General features: G+C 34.1%; 1 non-coding gene across 1 annotated transcript; it reads left to right on the forward strand.

The window, feature by feature from the left end:
* The first annotated feature begins 9,822 nt into the window (after positions 1–9,822).
* Positions 9,823–9,926, forward strand: LOC150064637 (U6 spliceosomal RNA). Its single transcript, XR_016535355.1, has one exon. It is a non-coding gene; the product is annotated as a U6 spliceosomal RNA (small nuclear RNA).
* The last annotated feature ends 12,501 nt before the right edge of the window (positions 9,927–22,427 follow it).

Consider the following 22,427-nt stretch of genomic DNA (forward strand, 5'->3'; position numbering starts at 1 on the left):
AAAAGTAGTGATATTAATACTATTTCTGCTATATTTATAGCTGATGAATAACTGTGAAGATTGTATAAACTGGAGACAAAAATAAACTTTAAATGATTAGCTCTGTTGCTTTGGGATGCAGTTATATTGTATTCTATATTTCTGAGTTTCCTTATTGTAAAATGAGAATTAATACAGTAATTAAGTCATTTATTACACTGAAAATGTATTTCATAAATATGCAACGTTTAGAATTATGCTTGGATTATACCAAATGAAATAATTTCATCATTTAGTCTCCATTTATCACATCATTCCATTGACCCAGTAATCACTAGATAAACAGGAAAGCACACTGACTAACCAGAGGAGTATGAACTGTCTGGATTTGAAGAGTAAAAATGCAAATGCTAAGTCCAATAAGTATAATAACTGCTGTAAGACTTTCACTTCAACAGAGAGATGTTGGAAAATCAGGTTCAAGAAAGCATGGCCCAAAACTATAAAATACTTTTACACTTCATGTTTGCATAATTTGCATAGTTTTCATCGAATTCGATGCTGACAGATTAAAATTGTGTTATATAAAGTTGATATTTGGAGTTAAGTTTAGTTATCTAAATTATTTTTGTCAATCATGCTGAATTTAGGATTATTTTTAATTTTGCTTATTATAGAAATGAAACTGTACCTGAAGTATAGAAAAAATATATGAGTACCATCTAGTGGTAAGACGGTGGTAAGTAAGCAACAGACCACAATAGAAAGCAGGTTACTGCAGACAAGAGCAACATAAGTCAGGTGATTGTAAAGTAAAATGAAGTTGTGACTGGATTCAGAGCATAATAAAGGGGAGGCTATGTGATTATCACAGTAAGTATTGGTAATAAAGCAATAAACTGCCTAAGACAAGCCAAATAGATGCATAGTATATTTCAACCTAAACAATGTCCCTGACCTCCGTTCTGCATAGTGAAACTGTACCTGTGTGTCAGAACCTTAATGATGGAGGAGTTTACAATTTTTATTCCTTTTAGTATTAGCAAAACAGTAATGCTATTCTCTGGGAAAGAGGTCTGGGAAGGAAGTTAAATACTCTTTAGAACATCCAGAAATAAACATTTTGAAAACTGCATTTTAAAATACTTCCAGAAGCATCAAATTGATTACTGTAGACTTAGACATTTAATTTGAAAGGTATTGTTCAAAGGATCTTCAATCTATTTGTGGAAAACTAATTTTGATTATTAATTTACTTTATTTTTTTATTATAGAGGTGATGAACAGGAGGATTAAATTTATGTGAGTCAGGACACAAGTAAATTTCCTTTTGTACAATGTCTTCTGTTTGCTCATTACCTCACAGCCCCTCCCTCCCATCTCCAGCCACAAATTTTGTATAGTTCACTTTCATTAATGAGCTCCACTGCTGCACTTTTCACCCCTTTTCCCTTGAGTTCTTTACCCTCTCCCAACCCTTCCATGAGTCATATTTCTGTATGGTGTTTATATAAGGTGAATACATATTACATAAGGAAAAGAAAACAACTATCAAAAATGGAAAACTAAAATAGGACTTTAAAAAAGGAGATCTCTTGTTTTTATATGTTAGTTTGTTTTGTTATGTGTGTTATAAAAACTAATTCTTGAGCAAGAACATTTGTTTAGGTAGACAGGGAAGCAGGAATACAAAGTCAAATTGTTACATTATAGAAGTCTAACACAACTAAAAGTATATATTCTCAAAATATATGATAATTTAATTCAATTTAATATTCAGTTTAAAAGATGTATTAGTATCCAATGAAATAAAAAGTGTTGAGTCTGTGATAAATTTTATAAAATTCTAAATGGTGTCAGATTAATCAATATAATCAGCATATCAAAACTATTTTTTGTCTGGGCATTGGTGGTTTAGGCCTACAATCCTAGCCAATCAGTAGGCTGAGATCTGAGAATTGTGGTTGGAAAATAGGCAGGAAAGTTTGTGGGACTCTAGTCTCCTACAAGCTATCAAAAATTCAGGAATGGAGCTGTGGCTCAAATGGCTTAAGCAAAAGAAGCCAAGAGACAGTCCACAGTCCCTGAGTTCAATCCCCAGTATGAGCAAACACACACACACACACACACACACACACACACACACACAATCATTTCCAGTGTGCATTTTTATGTATAGACATAATTTGTAAATATACCTTCACATTAATGAACTAAAACCAATACCCAAATTAACTAACAGCATTCCTTATGTTTGCATAGGTGAGAAGGGAGAAAGAGGAAATAAGGAGGGAGACAGAAAGGGAGCTGGGAAAGTAGAAAATAAAGGAGAGAGGAAGGAAGGAAGGAAAGGAGGAATAGACAGGAAGAAAAGGAGCAAAAGAAAAAAGGATAAGTAAAACAGATAAAGAAGATAAAATAAAAATAAAAGGAGAAATGAAAGGCAGTAGAGGTCTATGAAACACTTAGTGGGAAATAATGTACATGCATATAGAGTCTGAAACTTTCAATAATAGGCTGAAGTTCCACTTAAGCTCCTAATGTACCATCTAAGAACCAAGGAAACTCAGATCACAACCAAAGTCATGGGAATCCTTATAGTCCTTGTAGCAAGTTCCAGAGCTCAGAGCCTGGAGACCCTGAAATTCTGAAGTTTAAGAAAAAGAGAAAAAGGTTAGCCTGCTTCTGAAAAGCAGGTATGAATTCTTTCTCTCTACCATGTTATTCTGCTTGATCCCAGAGCTGAGAAGACAGTATCCATCCACAATGGAAAAAAAACAAAGGACCCTTACTCTGTCCACAGATGAAAATTTCAGTCCCTCCACAGCCAGCACTGTAGTGTGTGTGTCTGTGTGTGTTTGCACTTGTGCATATTTATTTATTCTTATAGCTGCTGTGTTGCTATTAGTTTCATATAACATGAGAGTGGAAGTCATTTCTGAATAATCAATAAAGAATACATTGAAACCAGGTGTCTGTATCTTGACTGTAATCCTAACTACATTGGCAGCTGAGATTTGAGGATCATTGTTCAAAGCCAGCTGGGTAGGAAAGGGTATGAAAAATCTTATCTATAATTAACCAGTGAAAAACCAGGAAGTAGAGTTGTAGCTAAAATAGTACTGTTAGCCTTGAGCAAAATAATTCAGAGACAGCTACCAGGTTCTGAGTTCAGGGCTTGGTGCGGGTGTGCGTGTGCATGCACACACAAGCACGCACGCACACACGCACACACACGCACACACACACACACACACACAAATCCATTGCAGGATTCCATGTATAAACAGATGGCCTGTGATGGTAGAGAGAATATAAAATCAGAACACTCTTAACAGGTGATATCAGCAACTTTTGTTTATGGAAATATTCTAATCAGAATATGAAATAATTTCATACATGCAAATCAATAGATATTGACCACTTAAAATGTCTCGGAGCTGCTTAACATTATAATAATGCCATTAGAGTTGTAAATGGAAACCTTAGTGTTAGAATTACTTTCCTTAGTAAAGTTGCTATTCATGCAGGACAAGATTAGCAGGGGATCATGTTAGATAATAAAATGTACTTGAGCCTACTAGGCCTGATCAGGATTGAAGCAGGATTCTGGGCTTTGTAAGTCTACTAACGCTCTTCCCAGTACATGTTAAGACCATAAAATGTGCAAGAAATCACTTCACAAAGCAAGAAAAATGAAGTTTGTTGAAAATTAAGAGAAAATTAAGAGGGCTTTTTTTTCAAAGAGATGCATGTATATAAACAAGCAATTGGAAAACATCATATTTTACTAAAGACTAAAATAACTAGAAGAGACATATTCTTTCATTAGAAATATATTTGCTATAGTTGTTCAGAACTCTTATGTGTTATGGTAGGCTATGTATTTTCTGTGTGTATTTTCTTGTCACTGCCTAGGATAAGAATATCCTTAGTCCTCAAAACTGTACTATATCTTATAGAGCAACACGGAATATTCAGGCTTCATTAAAAATCTGAAAGTAGGAGGCCATTCTGCAATATTCAGGTGTGTCCCAATTTTGAAAAGATATCCCAGTTATCTGACCCAGGAAAGTAATCATAGCAAAGTGAATACTTCCAGCCTCTTGTGTTTTCAAAAACAACTCACAGAACAAGTCACACATCGCAAAGAACCTTGATGTTAAAACAAAGCAGGCTCTGGAAAAGTGAAGGAAGGGATATATTGCCGATGCCCCACCATGAAGCAAACTAGCTGTCATTTCACTTCAGCTTTGCAGCAGTATTTTTTTTTTTGATATCTGCCCATCTAGTTCATACATCAAGGAATCCACACAATTTCTCTTTGTGGATGGTTATATCCTTTTGTAATATCTGTTCTTGACTGGAGTGATTATAGTCAAATGGGTTATTTCCAAAAGGAGGTTTGCTTTGATACTATTTTGATAAAGGCCAGGTGTCCAACTTGTAGTTTTTAGGTTTCAATTTAGACACCAACAATCATGAATTGGGTAAATGCAATGGGATTCTGATTTGCTGTTAATAGCTAGTGGATGTAAGTGAAATAGATACAATGTGTGTGTGTGTGTGTGTGTGTGTGTGTGTGTGTGTGTGTGTGTGTGTGTGTAAAGCTTATTATCAAGTAAATAAACCAGTCTGTGACCAAAGAGCGCCTCCTGTAGGGACAAGGTGATCAGATACAATGACAGAGAGATTCCCTGAGGACATGCCCTTTCCATCCCTCTCAGGGACACAGAGATGATTCAGCCCTCAGCCTCAGAACTGTCAGCCTCAGAAATGGAGCTCAGATATTTTAACCGACAAAGTAATTCCAAAATCATGTAAGCCTTGAGCAGTGTGACAATATCACAAAAGCATAACCTTTTGTGTCAGATTCTGATAAAGCAGCAATAATTATCATAAATTACCATTGAAAAATTTCAAAGCCAGTTAAAGGCAATTATCGATATTTTTAGGCTCCAAATTATCCCTAGGTGCTTATAAAATTATGCATTCTTATGAATATAAATATTTCAGGTAATATTAATCATTATTCTTTACAATTATTTATGTGCATACATATGTGTATGTTGTGCATATATATGGACATATATAAAAGATCTTTGACACATTTACAAATATATAAAGTTGAAGTAAGCTCAGTCTTTCATAGCAAAATATCAGTGACTGGCTGAGTTAGACAAAAAAAATTCTTAATCTTGTGTTGTGGAGTTTAGAAGTCCAAGATTATGGCTCAAGAATTATTAAGTTGAAACTTCTCACTGTGCCCTTACCTTTAACAGGAAAGAAGGAAGGTGAGAAAGAAAGAACACAGGGAATTATATTGTTTTTCTCTTTTAATTCTTGTGCACGCTCTCTTTCTCTTAAATGAACACTGGTTTTACTGTAGCAAGGCTTTACATTTAGAACCTCATTTAACCTTAATTTACCTCCATAAATCCCAGTTTTGGGGAAAATATTTCAAAAAAAACATCAAAGGGTGATATGAACAAGTTGTAAATTTAAAGCTAAGTTTTAGAAAATTGGTAAATAAATTTCATTTTGAAGGACACAGAGAAAACTCAGATCATGAGGACAGTGATTACACTCTTACTGTCTAGACATTAATAGTTAATGAAATAATAATCTTTATTATATCCATCTTTCCTTATTTCTCAAAAACCGCTTGAAAACTGTACAACATACATATAAGTTTATTTAGTCATTTTGTAAAGGTTCTAAGTTTATTAAAAATTTATATGGTCAAAATGATTTGTTGGAGATACTAGGTATACATGTTAGAACTATGTTACTTTTCTTTGAATCTTTTTTTCCATTGTGATTTTGACAATGCAATATATAATAAGGCAGTTAACAGGATTTTGGTAGTTTGCCTCTTTGTAACAAGAATATGCCAGGATACTGAAGGTGATTAACAGCCACAGATGGCGGCAAGTGTGCCAACATATAGAGCCTCTCAGGCAGTACTGACACTGCTTGATCGTCACTGGCATTTAAGGTCTCTTGATTGAAATCTCCCATTTATTTACCACAAAGTGTTATCCAGAATCCTGAAAACAGAATCAACCTGAAAACCTTTAGGCGTCATTGCTTGAGTCTTAGAGAGAACACTGGAAAATATACATAAGCAAATATATACAGTGTTTCATTTTGTTTTTAAATGACTATCAAGAAGGGAATAAGTGATAAAGGGGTAAAGCTTTTCTGGAAAGTCATACATATTTCAAAACGACATTTTTCTAAAGCTTGGATTGTCATCTTGCTCCAATTAATTTTTTTTCTCTAAATTATCATATTGAAGCTTTCACTTCACACCAGTGTCACTATATTACTACCGGTCTTTACAGGGGTTACTTCTGTTAAATAAAGTAAAGGCTTTCCAGGAGCAGCAGCTGCAGTAGTAATAGGAAGAAGAGGGAAGAAGAAGTGGGTCAAGAGGATAGGGAGGAGAGGGAGGAAGAATGGTCCAGCAAAGAGAGAAAGAAAAGAGGAAGAAGAGAGCAAAGAGAGGAGGATGAAGAGGAGGAGGACGACGAGGAGGAACAGGAGACTCCGTTCATCTATCTTTTTAAAACCCAGTAGAAAGTCCACCTGAAGATTGCCAATTGTAAGCCAGAAGATGCTGTTCAACAGAAATGAATGTAACAGCGCATTGACCCTGGACATCCATTGGCTAGATCTATAAGAACTTCAGTGTTCGCCAGTTAAGCTACTTTGTTATTTCATTATGGCAGACTAAGGCAATTGTTACAAAACAGCCCTTGTCCACATATTTTTCAATTCAAATACAAGTGTTTTATCTGTAATAATACATATATTCATAGACTTTCATAAAGACTTGAGCTTGACTCAATGCATTTTAATTACTGATTAGCATTAATTTCTATGTGATTTCTAAATTTTGTGAAATTTAAACACTGTTACATCTCCAAAGTCTATTTTAATTGTAAAATCAGGTAATGATTGATAGGCAAAATATGTAAATGTGGATATTTATTCCAGGGTTAATGTTCAGTATTTAAGAACCATAATTAAGGAAAACATCTTGGTGATAAAACTTTGTGAAGACGAATTGCATTCTCAAAAGCCACCAGAAGATGGTGTGAGAGGAGTAACCAAAGACGGTGTGTACTTTTTTCGCAATATGAGCATTTTCTCTTATGGTTTGAATTTCTAAAATAATGTAAACTACTTTAATATGAGCAGTGAACTAAGACAGGCATGGCAGTGTTTTCTATATTTAATGTATCACAATTGATTCAAATCTAAATAGCAAGAACTTCTATTTTATTGTTCTTATTTTATCAAATCTAGGCACACATAGCTTAGAGTATTTGCTATGCATGATTTATATATAATATTATCATACTACATACATTTCTCTTTATAGAATATACTTACTTTAGTATAAAAATATGCATTGTTATGATAATATTGAAAAGTAATTTAGATTATGATGAAATTATCATTTTATTTTTGTTTCTATTGGTAACTATTATCTTCATGGTAAAAATGTTCATAAAAATATTCCTATAACTGAATTAATCAATTCTGACTTTGGTTTTAGAATTGATAACATAATGCTGTCCAGGAAATTTCATCTCAGTTTTGAGGATTTTAGTTCATGTATATATGGTTGCTCTCAGAATACTGAAAGAGAGAAGAGTTTGGCCTACTACCAGAGTGCTTGCTTGCCTATCCTGCATGAAGCCCTGGGTTCGTTTCCTCAGTACCACACTCACAGGAAAAATCTTGAAGTGGTGCTGCAGTTCAAGTGGTAGCGTGCTAGCCTACAGCACAGAGAGGCTTAGGGACAGGGTTCAGGCCCTGAGTTCAAGCCCCAGGACTGGCAAAAAAAAAATGTAGAAGAATACTGAAAGAAAATTAAGAGTATAACAATCAATGAAAATAAGTGTATACCTGTTCAACATATCATCTGTGGTAATGGCAAGTATTTTACATGTGGTGTGCAGTAAGAAAGTATGATCATATTTACAAGAAAAGTTGAGTTTGTTTACCCTTATTAGAGTAATTGACTGTGACTAACATCTCATTTCCTTCTCAGGATGTCTTATACAACTTACCATGTAATGTTTACAATGATTATTTAAAGAAAATAATCAATGGTTTTCTTTCTCAGTAATGATTTTCAGTATTCCACATGTCAGTTTTGTGTAGAATTACATTACCTTCTCTGTATCTCTTTTTTAAAGTCACATTGAATTTTTATTGATGCAGCACATTTTTCATTATTGTAATTTTTATCTAAAACCATCTTCATGTTTTGCATTTTTAACGTACTAATACTCTAAAAATATGTTACCTGAAGTTTTATATGCTGCCCTCTCTTTGTACTCTTAAATCTCTCCTGCTAGAATATAGTTGATTGCATTTAACCACAATAAATATTCAGATAAGGTAAATTATATGATTGCTAGCTCTCAGTTATTTGGATTTTACTGACAGCTTCACAGTATGCAGCCTGAAATGATGGTAAATGAGGAAGTTCCATTACTCTTTCATGCACTCATGTTCCTTAACTAAATCTGGTTTGTAAAATGCTTTGGGAAAATTCTACATTTGGTTGTTGCCTTTTCTGGTAGGAGTGTGGGCAGCAAAGGTTGCTTCCCAGCAACTTTGGTTCTTGCACACAGAAAAATAGCATTGGTGTGAGAAAGAGCTTGGCAGAATCGTGTCCATATTCCAGGATTCTGTGGAAGGTGCAACATGCTAGTGATAAAAATGGATATCTTATAAATGTCTAAATAAAGTGAAAAGAAGTGTACTGCATATTTATGAGTAGGAACAGTAAAACAATTTTAAAAAGAAAAAAATGGAAGAATAAGGACTGTAAGAGTGGATCTGGGAAAGTGGCATAGTGGTAGAGGATTTGCCTAGCATGCATGAAGCCCTGGGTTCAATTCCTCAGTTCCATGTAAACAAACAAACAAACAACAGCAACAACAAAAGCCAGAAGTGCTGCTGTAACTTAAGTGATAGAGTGCTAGCCTTGAGCAAAAGAAACCCAGGGACAATGCCCAGGGATTGAGTTCAAGTCCCAGAATTAGAAAACAAAAAGAAAAAAACAAAAACAAAAAACAAAAAAACATTGGAAATCCACATCAGTACCAAACAATCATGTAGGGACTAATGGCTATAATGCAGTTATTGGAATACATAATGGGACAAATATATGTATTCTCCCTGTACTAAATTTGTTCCCTTCTTCCTAGAATTTCTTTTATTGTTCAATTTAGCTGTCAGAGTTTGCTAATTTGATATCTTTGTGCTCTGAAAATCTGAAAATGCACTTGTAATAACCTTTAAAAATAATCTTTTTGAATTCCAATTTTATTGTAAAGGTGATAGTCACAGGGGTTAGAGTTTCATAAGTAAGGTAATAAGTACATTTTTTTGAACAGTGTCACCCCTTCTCTTATTTTCTCTCACTTCCCCACTCACTCTCCCTCTCCCAGTTGTAAAGTCCATTTCCAGCTAATTGTCTAGTGAGTATCACTTGATTTGCCCTTTGTCCCACTGTTTCTTGTAATTCCCTTCCCTTATCCAAATCAGATTAACACACAGACATACAGACACAGACACAGACACAAACAAACAGACACACGTATACCTGCTATAGAACTTGTTTGGAGAAACAGAAATTAAAGAATGCTGCTACTACTGCCTTGTGGTATTCACATGTATCAATGAGTGATACACTCGTAGTTCTGTGACATATACTTAGTAATAATCATTAAGAGAGAAATGGAAAGCATAGTTTTCAGGCAACAATGGTAATACTAATGATATCTACAGATCTAATAAACAAGGCAAGTACCAACTGTGCTCACTTTGGGAGCACATATATAAAAACCTGGAATGATAGAAGATTAGCATGGCCCCTGTGCAAGGATGACACACAAATCTGTGAAGTGTCCCATAATTTTAGCCAGACCCAAAGAACACAGCCTCCATGGTTTCTCTCCTTTGTAATCATTAGTGTGCATCTAGGATTTTCCTAGCAGTGGAACACAATAGCTCAGAAGCTATGTGCATATGGCCATACAGGATGACTTTAAGTAAAATGAACTGCAGGATAGGACAACAAGAGATTTATTCTTGTGATTGTTGTTTTTAATGCATTATGTGAAGTTATTTCTTTACTTTTTTTTTCTTTTTCCTTTTCCTTTCCCTATAGATTATCCTCTGTTGTGGCATATCTGAGTGTGGTACCTGGTATATTGTGTATACATTTATTTGTTTATTTGAATCTGGGAAGGAATGAGGGAAAAAGATGATAAGACAAAGGACAAAGGATGAACTGAAAAGTAGAGATATTCATAAGACAATATTTTGGAAATGAACTCTACAACTTGGGAGGGGTGGGAAAAGGAAAAGTGGGAGAAAATCATGGGAAGGTGCAACAGTGCTGAAGAAGTAATGTAATCACTACCTTGCAAATGTAACTGTAACCCTTCAATACATCATCCTGATAATAAAATAAAAAGTACTGTTTTAAAGAAACCTGTGTATGTATGTATATTTATAGCAAATAATAGTAAGAAAATATTTTTCAAAAATCTTGACAATTTATTTTATGAAGTTCAGTACAATTTCAATACAGTTCAATATAATTTGTTTACTGAAGTTTTAGATTCAAGTTCTAACTGGAGCCTCTTTGGTTTATAATTTTATCAGGTAAAATTAAAGATAGGTAGCTTGTGTGGTCTCGGAACACAGGCTTCAGTCCCATTTATGAAGGAACTAATTATCTTTCAAATTTTCTAATTTTAAACAGCATTAAATTAAAATTCAGCCTTTTCTTTTCTTTAGGGAAACACATGTTTATCACATTGTATTTTAGTTGGCCCTTCAACATTAAAGATGCTCCATCCCATGTCAACAACAGATCTTGCCACATTGCAATAACAGCTCCAAGGTCTCATGCAAATGTGGTTTCAATAAGTCTCTCTCTCTTTCTCTCTCTCTCTCTCTCTCTCTCTCTCTCTCTCTCTCTCTCTCTCTCTCTCTCTCTCTCTCTCTCTCTCTGATTGTACATTTATATGTACATCTATGTCTATCTATCCATATATGTACGCATATGTATTTCTATGTGTACATCTATGTGTATAACATAATCATAGTTTTTACTCACATCTTAGATTTATTACTTCCTAGATTTTTAACTTAAATGTCAAATACATCATTAACTGTAAAGCTATAAGCACTGAAATAGCTGATAAAAACAGTAGTTTTCTTTAGGCATTTTACCCAAAATATTATTTGGTAAATAACACTAATTTGGTTTCAACTTGATTTGTTTATTGAGCTGAAAAATAATAATTCATTCTCCCTTCATCAAATGTTCCTCATTAAAATGCTTACACTAATCATATTGTCATGGAAGTGTTAATAATGGCATGCTGTTGGCTGGACAGTCAGTAAATGCAATTCTAGCAGGTGTCAACAATGTACATAAACTAAAATGAATTATTTTTCTTCTGCAGAATGAGGTTGGGTAGGCTCTTTTCTTTTTTTTTCTTTGTCTACATTACAAAGTACTTGAAATAAGAGGGTTGGGTGCTTTCAACTCATGAAAGAGGCAATGTGTCCTTTTTATAAGCTAAGTGAAATAAACGTCAAAGAGACCAGTTTAGAATAGTGCTTGATACAAGCTTTGAGTTGATATTCATTTGGTATTATAAACAAGAAGAGAAATAATATACAGATGGGTTTTAATGCCACAAAGAACTGTGGTTACAATAGTGTATGTGACATAAACCAATAATGCAAGAAAACTGACCCAGATTCTATCACACAGAGGTCTTCACTGGGGAGAGAGGGGCTGAGTCGACTGAGCACTGATGACTACAGAAACAATCAGGACACATACACTTCTCCCTCTAAGGAAATAGTAAATATTTGAAAGCCCATCAAATTTCAGAAAACATAGCCATGAAGTTCTGACAAGACTTTATTAGGACAGTATCATTGTGTTTGCCTCAATTACTCTTCTTGTGGCAAGAGCATTACAAGTACCAGAGAAAGGAAGGAAGAGGTCTGAGAGGTCGAGTACACAGTTGGAAAAACGATTTGTTCTGGTTAGCACTTGTTGCCATGGACACACAAGTAGCATCACTGTACAAGGTATCTGATGCTTCCCTCGCTAGTATGCACACAGAGGCCAGGAGAGCGGTGATTCCATGACCTTCAGAGGCATAAAACTAAAGAGATTTCTCATCTCACCATCCTGCCTGTAGTAGTCCACAGCTATGCTTCATGCTGCACGGTGGACCTTAGGAAGATGGACTGTATTCTGAGGTTAGGACCAAGCCAAACATTCCCTACTTGACAAACATAATGAAACTTAGGCTGGGGACGTAACTCAAATATTAGAAAATAAAATATGAAACTATTGCTGGACATGACACATCATATCTGCTTGCACTGAGTGAATGAGTATGAATGAATGCATAAAGCTGTTAAAATTCTTGAAGCAGGGCATGGTGGCTCAGGCCTGGAATCCTAGCTACTCAGAAGGCTGAGATCTGAGGAACTCGACTCAAAGCCAACTCAGGCACAAAAGTCTCTGAGACTCTTATCTCCAATTAGCCACTAGAAAACTGGAAATGGTGTGGAGGCTCCAGGGCAGTAGGGGTAGCCTTGAGTTGAAGAGCTCAGGGACTCAGGGACAGCACCCAGGCTGAGTACAAGCCCCATGAGCCACAAAAAAAAAGAGAAGGAATAGCAATGATTGTTAAGAAATTTACCTTCTATCTGGCGAACATAATATAATCCTTCCTATTAATTACAATAAAAATTAAAAATAAATGTTTTATTAAAGTGTTCTATCACAAATGAAAAAAATGAGATATAGGCACATTAGAATTACACTATAAAAGTTCAGAATGTTCAATGAAGTGAAAAAGTAAACATTTAGAGTTTGTTAAATATCAGTGTATTAAAAAGTACTGCTTCATATTTTCAGTCACATTAAAATTTGCAATATTTACAGAGAAATAAATGAAGAGATGTTTAAGTTTAACATTTAAAATTACATTATAGCTTTACTGTTTCTATAAGAATATACGAAGAAATAAGGAAAATGGCAGAGTGTGTACATCTCAGTGACCTGTGCACAATCTAATCTCCTCTAACTGGACCCAGGTCTCCTTTAACTAGCCCTTTATGTTTCTTATAAAAGCAATGGAAATTACTGTCAAAATTATCAACACCAACCCCAACTTTGTTCATTACAGCTTGCAGAGGTGGAATATGGATTCTAGAAAAATCTGAACCTCAGAAGCAATGAGAAGTTGTGCAGTTTATTAACCCCAACACTTTCTCTGCAATACAGAGCAAAATAAAAAGTCCATTCCACTAGATAAAACCAAATAAAGTGGTTTATGTCTGCATTTTTGCTAGGAAAACTGTGGCATCATCAGGGAAAGGTATTTCATAGAACTGATATAATTGCAGAACATCAGCAGTGGGTGGAGGGAAGGAAAGTTTCTTAGAGACTCATTCAAGTTGCAAGTCATTAAATCAATCATGTCCCTACGAACTCTCTTTCAGGGCCATCACACAAATGTAAGGCCAGTGGGATACAAGAAATTCTTCATGCAATTCACTGAGTTGCAGCAGTAGAAGAATCAAATAGCTTTCGAGAAAGGTAGAGTGAAAACCTTGTTGAATGAGGAATCCTAGTAAGTTCTTGGCATGTTTTCAAAGAGGAAATTTGCAGAACTGCTTTGAGAGTTTAATTTCCTCCAAATGAATAAATAGTGGAATTCTAAGATCTTGGCTTAGAGCTCTGCAAAATCTCCTGTACAGCAGTCCTATCATGATCCTATATGCAGTAATCAGAAATATATTCAATCTTAACTGGAGGTATGATTAACCTGGTAGAGCTCCAGACATGAGCAAATAGGACAGTATTGAGTTCAAACCCTCAAACTGACAGAAAAAGAAAAAGAAAAAGAAAAAGAAGGAAAGAAAAAAAAAAGCAAAGCAGTCAAAGTTGAAGGGAAGAAAAGGAGAAAAAAAGGAGAAAGGATGGGTATGATTGTTCATGCTTGTAGTTAATCCCTGCTTCTTGGGACAAAGAGACAAGATTGCAATTACAAGCCAGCCCAGGTAGAACAAGTCAGGCACAGTGGTTTACAGTTGTAATCCCTTCTGCATGAGAAAGATAGCTATTATGATTACTGCCCAAACCTGGCTAGAGCAAAAACTGGAGACCCTACTTGGAAAAATTACTAAACTTATAAAGAAATGGCTTAGATGGTAGAGTTCTAATTTGACATTGATTTCCAACCTATCAAAGACCAGGTGGAACAGTTACTCTTTTATTGGGAATATTAAATAGGAAGTAATTAAGATCAGAAACTGGTCAAAAATGCCTTTCAGATATGCCTTGCTGTTGGCAGCTCAGGAGAGTACAAGTTCTGCAATGAGCCAAGGGCAGGTCTATTATTAGGATTATTTGGGTCAATATGTACACAAAATAGAATAAACTTAAATGAAACCAAATGTTTCTTTACCTTTTGCAGCATTCTTCAGACTTCTTCAGCAAAGCATAATCAAGAGCTTGATTTTAAGACTTGGCTCACAAGGTTCTAGAAGCTGGCAAGTCCAAAATACTCAGGGTGGGTTTGTAGGTTCCTTCCTTTTTAGAATGAGGAGAGCTGACATTGTAGTTGTATTTGAGACTTAGATTTTTGACTATCCATTCTCATCCCAAAAGTTCATCAGTTTTATTCAAAATAAGCCCATTTGATACTAATTTCACTATAAAAAAAACCTTCACAGAAATAATGAGAACAATATCTGAACAGATATACAGGCAGTATAGCCTCAAATATAAAATGTAAAATTAATCAATAAAGAGGTTTGCTTCACAATTTCTATACCTATTAGGACACATGTACAATTATAGGCATATATTCATATGACTATTTCTTATATAGGTAGAATTCCAGACAAGTATATTTATATTCAAATTCATGAGCCAGTGATAATGGAGATGGATTTATAGTTTTAGAAGTACCAGGGGAAGAAAGTTTCACATTCAGGTTAGTGGTCATGAACTATCTTTTTGAGAAGTACTACTAATGATTTTCTTCTGATACTCATTGTTTAATTAATACTTTATGTATTCATGGATACTCATAGGACCTGTAATTGTTCATCATAGTTAGGTTTAACAGCCTGGAAATAACATGTCATGATCTATGATAGTCTCTGGATACATTTATCTCTTTTGCTTTGTTTATTTTCACTAATGTACTAGGCCCATTATGCATATACTGTTTTGCTACTGCTCTGAATAATAATTGTTAAAATTAAACTCTCAGAATCATTCCCTGCAGATATCCTTTTAGTTGCCATATTTTTATTTCAATATTTACTTATTGTTGTTGGTGAATTCAGTGAAAGATGACTGACTGCAGTTAGTAGCAAATTGCTTATTGGAACATGAATGTCTATTAAAAACCACTCAGAAAAATAGATAAAGGAATATCTATGTATCAGTTATAAATATCAGTTTGATGAAATGCCTCTGATGCTTGTTATTCAAGCAACAAATTAGAATTTTTTTTATGTTAAGGTATATAATGATAAATTTTTCAGAGAGGAAATATTAATATTTATGAAAACATAACAATGTGTATTGAAAATTTTTTAAGTGTTACATTTTCCTGCAATGAGAGTACAAATTAATAATGACCAATTTTGAATATAAATACCTTTGGAATTTTAAATGCAAGGAAGCAACAGAAAATTCATTTCAAATTTTAACTAAGATAAAAATTTTCAACATAGTAAACAACAAACATGGTACAAATATGCAATAGTTTTGCACATTTTAAAACCTGAAGGTGAATTTCATAAGGAAATTAATAGAGAATAGAACATTTGGTACATAAATAATGTGTCATTTTAACAGTAAAAGCAATCGTGAATTGTGAAGCCTTCTTATATTTAATTTTGGGATGATTGTGTTGCCAGTCCTGGGGCTGATAATGCTTGGGAGCTGCCCCTGAGCTTCTACTGCTTGAGGCTAGCAGTCTACCACTTGAACCAAGGCACCACTTCTGGCTTTTTCTGTTTATGTGGTACCGAGGAATTAAACCCAGGACCAAATGCATGCTAAGCTAGCAGTCTACCACTAAGCTACACTCCCAGTCCCTTTACTTGATATTTATTAAACATATGGTTTTCATAATTATATTCTGAAATTACTATAATACTTTGTTCATGAATGAATGTTTTTCTTTGTTGTTGTGTTTTGTTAACTGTATTTTATTGCTACGGTAATGTATAGAGTGGTTATAGATTCCTTGAGTAGTGGATGCTTTACTTCTTGAACATTGCTGTCCCTAACCATGTTTTTCTCCCACTTTCTCTCCCCCACTCCCTTCCAATCATCTTGCTTTCCCCCCTTTCCTTCCCTATTCAAAAAAATGTATGTACAATATACCAAATATCAAAGTTAGATTCAGTAACATGAGATAAACCATAAGGGAGAAAAAAAAGAAAAGAAATAACTTCACAGAGTGCATTAAGAACAATCACAAAGATAAACCTCTTGTTTCCATATCCTGGAGTTCATTTCCTCATGTAGGATGTACTCATCCTACATGGCCATATGTACATAGCTTTTGAGCTATTGTGTTCCTCTGCTAGGAGAATTCTAGATAAATATTAATGATTACAAACCCAGGAGCTTATGTTTCTTTGAGTCTGGCTTACTTCACTTAATAAGATTTTTTCCAAGTCTTTACATTACCTTGCAAATGGTGTCTTTGTTGATTGTGGAATTTGAACTCAGGGCCAAGAACTGTCCCTGAGCCTCTTTTTGCTCAAGGCTAGTGCTCTATCCTTCATTTGAGTCTCTTCTGGTTTTGAATGGTTAATTGGAGTTAAGAGTCTTATGAGGACTTTTCTGTCTGGTCTGGCTTTGAACCGCCATTCTGGTACCTCATTCTTCTGAGTAGCTAGTATTACAGGTATAAGCTATAGGCATACAACTGTTTTAGTTAATGGTTACTGTTTCTCAGAGAAAGATGTTTTAAAATTAAAATTACCTCCCTTTTCACTATTAAAATGAAAATATCATCAATTATTCTTCCATATTCTCTTCTTCCCTCTTTCCTCTTCCTTTTCTTTCTTTCCATTTTTGTTCCTCCACTATTTTTTTTAAATTTGTTTATGTTTCTTTCAGTCTTTACTTCCTCCAACCAGTCTTTTTCTCCTCTTTGTCCTTCCCTCCTTCCCTTCCTCCCTCCCTCCCTCTATCCCTCTCTCCCCTTTTCCTCCCTCCCTCCCTCTCTTCCTTCCTTCCTTCCTTCCTTCCTTCCTTCCTTCCTTCCTTCCTTGCTTCCTTCCTCACTTTCTTCTGTTCTCCCTTATTTTTACTATAGGTGTATTCTTATTCTTACTTGTCTAAAAGCAAGTGCCCACAGACTATAATTAGAATGCTTCTGACAAAGAAATCAGCACCAGTAGAGGTAATTTTGTAATTATAAATGACAGCATGAATGCACGTCATGAATGCACATCTCTTATTCTTTCTTCTCTTAAGTAACATTTAAATTACTGTATAAAACAGCAGGAATTTAATTGTACTGTTGGGATTATAGCACATAAAATGTAACTAATTGACAATAGCAGGACAGAGTCATTGGGTAGAAACAAAGCTGTATTTGAAAAAGGACATGGCCCAAGATTGTAATGGATCTACAGAAGCAAATTTGGATGTTAAGAAGTGGTACAAAAGAAGGGAAACATAACAAACTAGTCTTTTAAAAATACATAAAAGAAATAGATGAAATAATTATTTACTGACATGTTATGTGTATATATGTGTATATAGGTATATATATATATATATATATATATATATATATATATATATATAGCTTTATACAAGTAACAATTATACCACTGAAAAGAAAGTAGAAATACAGGTATGTTTTCTGTATTTGACTGGAATTAATTTAATGTAAGCCAGTTTTTTTATTTTTAAAGCTATATATTTATCTCTAATAAAAAATTAATTAAGAAAACTAATTTTGAGATATGGTAAATGATCATAAGTATCCATGGAATTGAGTTACTTTAATATTTGCTTAATGCAAAAGAAAACAAAGTGCATAGTATGATAAAAATGTAGATTGAAGTTGTCGCTCAGTTGGCAGACAACTAATCATTGAACAGGTGAGGTCATGAGTTATATTCCCAGTAACAAACCTTAAATAAAAGAAGAAACATTATTTAAATCAAACCTTACAGAAAATTGCAGGTGAACTTATATTCTATACAAATAATGATACTAATATTGAAATTTCAAACGTTCCGATAGAAAGCATGTTATCAGTTTATGTTTCATAAATATTACTAATTTGCTATTTTTAGGAGACAAAACTCTATGTGAATAGATCAGAGATCAGTAAGAAGACTGGAAATTGTTATTAGACACATCACACAAAATTCAATAAACAAATATCTGTTATGGCAGAAATAATATTAGATAAAGGGAAATTTAAAGCAGAAATATGGTAATGTACACTGAGAGACAATTTATAATGTCAAAAGGCAGTTCTGCAAATCATTTTAAAACATAATTCCAAATACTGAAAAAAAATTCAATTTTGTAAGAGGAAACTTCCTTATTTACTCAAAGAGAACAGTAAGAACCTGAGAGCAAGCCACACAAGCTCAGGATGAGAGAAAAGTTACAGCCATATATAATTAGAGGGAGGAATCTAAAGGTGGGAGGGTGAACAAATACATCCATTGTGTAGTTTGAAGATAGGGATGAGAAGGGGAAAGTTGGGGAGAATGATAGAGGATGTAATACTGATCAAGATGAAGTCTACTCATAACCTACATATGTAACTGCACTTTTTTTGTACAACTGCCTAATTAAAAAAAATACAGGTGCTGAAATTCTCAGAGTAATATTAAGGATAATAGGCTAATTATTGCTAGTGGCTGCAATGTATGTGTGTGCATGTATGTGTGTTTAATAAAATATGTCCTGAAAACTACTATGTTTTCACAACATTAAATGTGATAAAACTCATTTCAAATTCTGTAAAATTTAAATTATATCTTAATAAAGATGCTCACATTCAATTTTAAATATTAAAGATGGAAATAGTAAATACTGGTAACATGAAGATAAAGTATAACAATAAATCAAATGTAATGTAATTATGAATGTTAGCATAAAATTAATTGATAATGAAACTGCAAAGTGAAAACTGACAATTTATAAGATATTAGAACATTTCATGATTGAATTACAATAAAAAATTGTAAAAAATGATATATATATATATATTCCTGTAGAAGAAATGTTATAAAATTGTGTAAGTTCAAAATTCAATATTAAAATCTATTCTATAATTCTCCAATGGGCTGTTTTTTAGGTGTAGGGCCTTAGGGAAGTAATTAAACCATGAATGTAGATCTCTTATAAATATGGCCATTTCTCTCTTAGAGAGGGTCAGAGAACTAGCTTACCCTTTTTACTATCATGTGAGTATTCACAAAACAATAAGCTATAACATTTTGAATTATCAATATTGGATTTATACTCTTTAGAGTGGTTAGAGTTCACTTATTTAATCCACTTTGTCTGTTATAATGTGTTTTAGCATTTCAAATTCATTGGTAGAGATATAAACATGTAAATAGAAATAAAACCTGTATAAAATAGGTGAAAATTATATTTCACTATATGAAGGAAGAAAATGTTTTAAAAGTAAAAACACAAATTAAATCTTAAAGGAAATAATGATTTTATCATAAGAAGACAAATGGTGTTCATCAAAAATTAGCATAAATTTAATAGGCAAGGTATAACTTTGGAAAAGAAATCCAAACCTGTATTTGCAACAAAGAATTTACATATATTTCTGTTGCTAATAGAAATAACTATTTCCTAGAAAGACTTAGAAAAAATCATATTAAGTGAAGAAAACCAGACTCAAAGGAACATAGGCTCAATGGTTTCCCTCATTTGTCATAATCAGTAGAAACCTTGGGCTTTCCTAGCAGAGATTTACAATAGAGTAAAATCTAGATACAGAAGGCCAGATAGGATGACACTAAATGAAAGGCCTCCAGGATATAGAAACAAAAGCCATATAATGAGTAATCGTTGTCCTTAATGTACTGTATGTTATCTCTCATCTCTTTTGCTGTCCCTTGGTTATCTCATATTGTTACAGTATTTCACCGTGTTATCTGATATATTGTATACATGCTTATTTGGTTATTTGAAATAGGATAGGGAAGGGGGGAAAAAGATGAGGGGTGGGGTGGGGAGAGGGAAATGAGGACCAAGACATGAGAAAGGGTATCAATGTATGTGAAGTAATTCACCTTCTGTCTGGTGAATATAATGTAACCCTACTATTAATTACAATAAAAATATATGAAAAATAAAAAATTAAAAAATTAAAAAATAAATAACTACTTCCATTAAATTACAAATGTTCGCATACACATAAATAGATCTTTTCCTTGGAAAGTTAGTTGAATATCAAACTTCTGTGATTTTTGACAACTTGAATCTGATTGGCTGTTTACAGGGTCAGCCAGTATCCAAAGAAAGTAAAATTAAATTTACCCATTTGTACCTTCCATAAAATGTATATTACTAGTGTGTTGTTCCTACGTAAACAGAACATTTTTCAGCATAGTAGAGAAATTGATCATGTAGAGTTCTCTTGTAAACACACATAAACACACACACACACACACACACACACACACACACACACATAATCTGTGTTGATTTCTTCATGGAGCATGATGCCAATCAATAATCAATAGTATTTTTATTGTCCCAAATGGCATATCTTTCTTTATAAAAGCTCTATACTATGCATTATTTAAATGTTCTACATTTTCTTTATCAACTAATCCGTTATTGGACACTTAATTTGCTTGCATATTTTGGTTATTGTGGATATAAATAATATCTACATAATTTTAATTCATATTTGTTGAACATCCCTGATTGTGTATTTCCTGTAGGTTGTTGTGTTTCAGTCACAAATGGTTTGAGGAATTGTTTATCAAAACCTTTACCCATTCAGTACACAGGGTAGTCTGTCTCCATAATTTATGGGAGTTCATATTTTTTTTTGGTGGTGGGACTTGACCTCTGGGCTTGGGCACTGCCTTTAAGCTCTTCAGCTCAAGGCTAGCACTCTACCACTTTGAACCACAATGCCATTTTCGGTTTTCCAGTGGTTAATTGGAGATAAGAGTCTCACCATCTCTCTTGCTCAGGCTAGCTTTGAACAGTGATCCTCAAATCTCAGCCTCCTGAGTAGCTAGAATTTAAAGCATGAGCTGCTAATGGCAAGCCATCATGTATTTTTTAAAACCATATATTGTTATTTTAGAGGTGATATAAAACAGGGTTACATTACATACTGCAGCATGGCCTTTCACTTAGTGTCATCTGATTCCTTATTCACTGTCATTCCCTCCCTCCCACCTCCATCCATGACCTGCAGTCACGTCCAGTGTGGTACACTGCTACAGTTTTCTACCCTTTTTCCTTGAATTTTGTTCCCTGCCACAGATATGCACCTGAATATACCACATATAAAGTAAAGAATACATGATCATCAGAAGCAGAAAGTGAATTAGGGGAAAGGTTCCTCATATCCATAACCTTTGAAGTTCATTTCAGTCTGTATATTACTTTGCATACCTATGAACAAGTGCTTGGATATTGTACCTTTATGATTCTCTCCTAAGACTATCCCCTTTTGGCCTCACTGTATATGAGTATCTAGAATCCTGTGCAATTAGTTATATCTCAGTGTGCTTTAGCTTTAACTTCCACATATTAAAAGAACATGGGCTATTTATCTCTCTGATCTTGGCTTATCTCACTTAACAAGATTTGTTCTATGTCCAGCTATTGCCCTTCAGGTGACATCATTTTATTCTTTCTAATAGCTGTGTAAACTTCCATTGTGTAGAGGTAACATATTTTTGTTATCCACTCATCTATTGTGGGGCATTTGGTTTGTTCCTCTATCCTGGCTATTGTGAATAGTGTGGGAATGAACATGGATGAGTGGATGTCCTTATCATATCCTGGTTTATGATTTTCAGGGTGGAAGCCCAGGAGGAGTGTGGATGGATCATAAGGAAACCTCCAGACTGCTTTCCAGAGTGGTTGTACTAGTTCACATTCTTACCAGCAGTATAGTAAGGTTCTGTTTACCTCACATCCCCACCAGCATTTGTTCAAATTCAAAATGTTGGCCAAACTAATATAAGTAAGATGGAATCTCAGACATGGTTTGTTTTGAATTTCCTTTGTGGCCTTTGCCATTTTTCCTCTTCCTCTAAGAAGTCTTTCCTTACCTCCTTTGCCCATTTACTGATTTGTGTAGTTTGGGGGAGGG

This window comes from Megascapheus bottae, chromosome 4 (genome assembly GCF_031878675.1).
Source record: "Megascapheus bottae isolate mThoBot1 chromosome 4, mThoBot2.hap1, whole genome shotgun sequence".
NCBI classification, from domain to species: domain Eukaryota; kingdom Metazoa; phylum Chordata; class Mammalia; order Rodentia; family Geomyidae; genus Megascapheus; species Megascapheus bottae.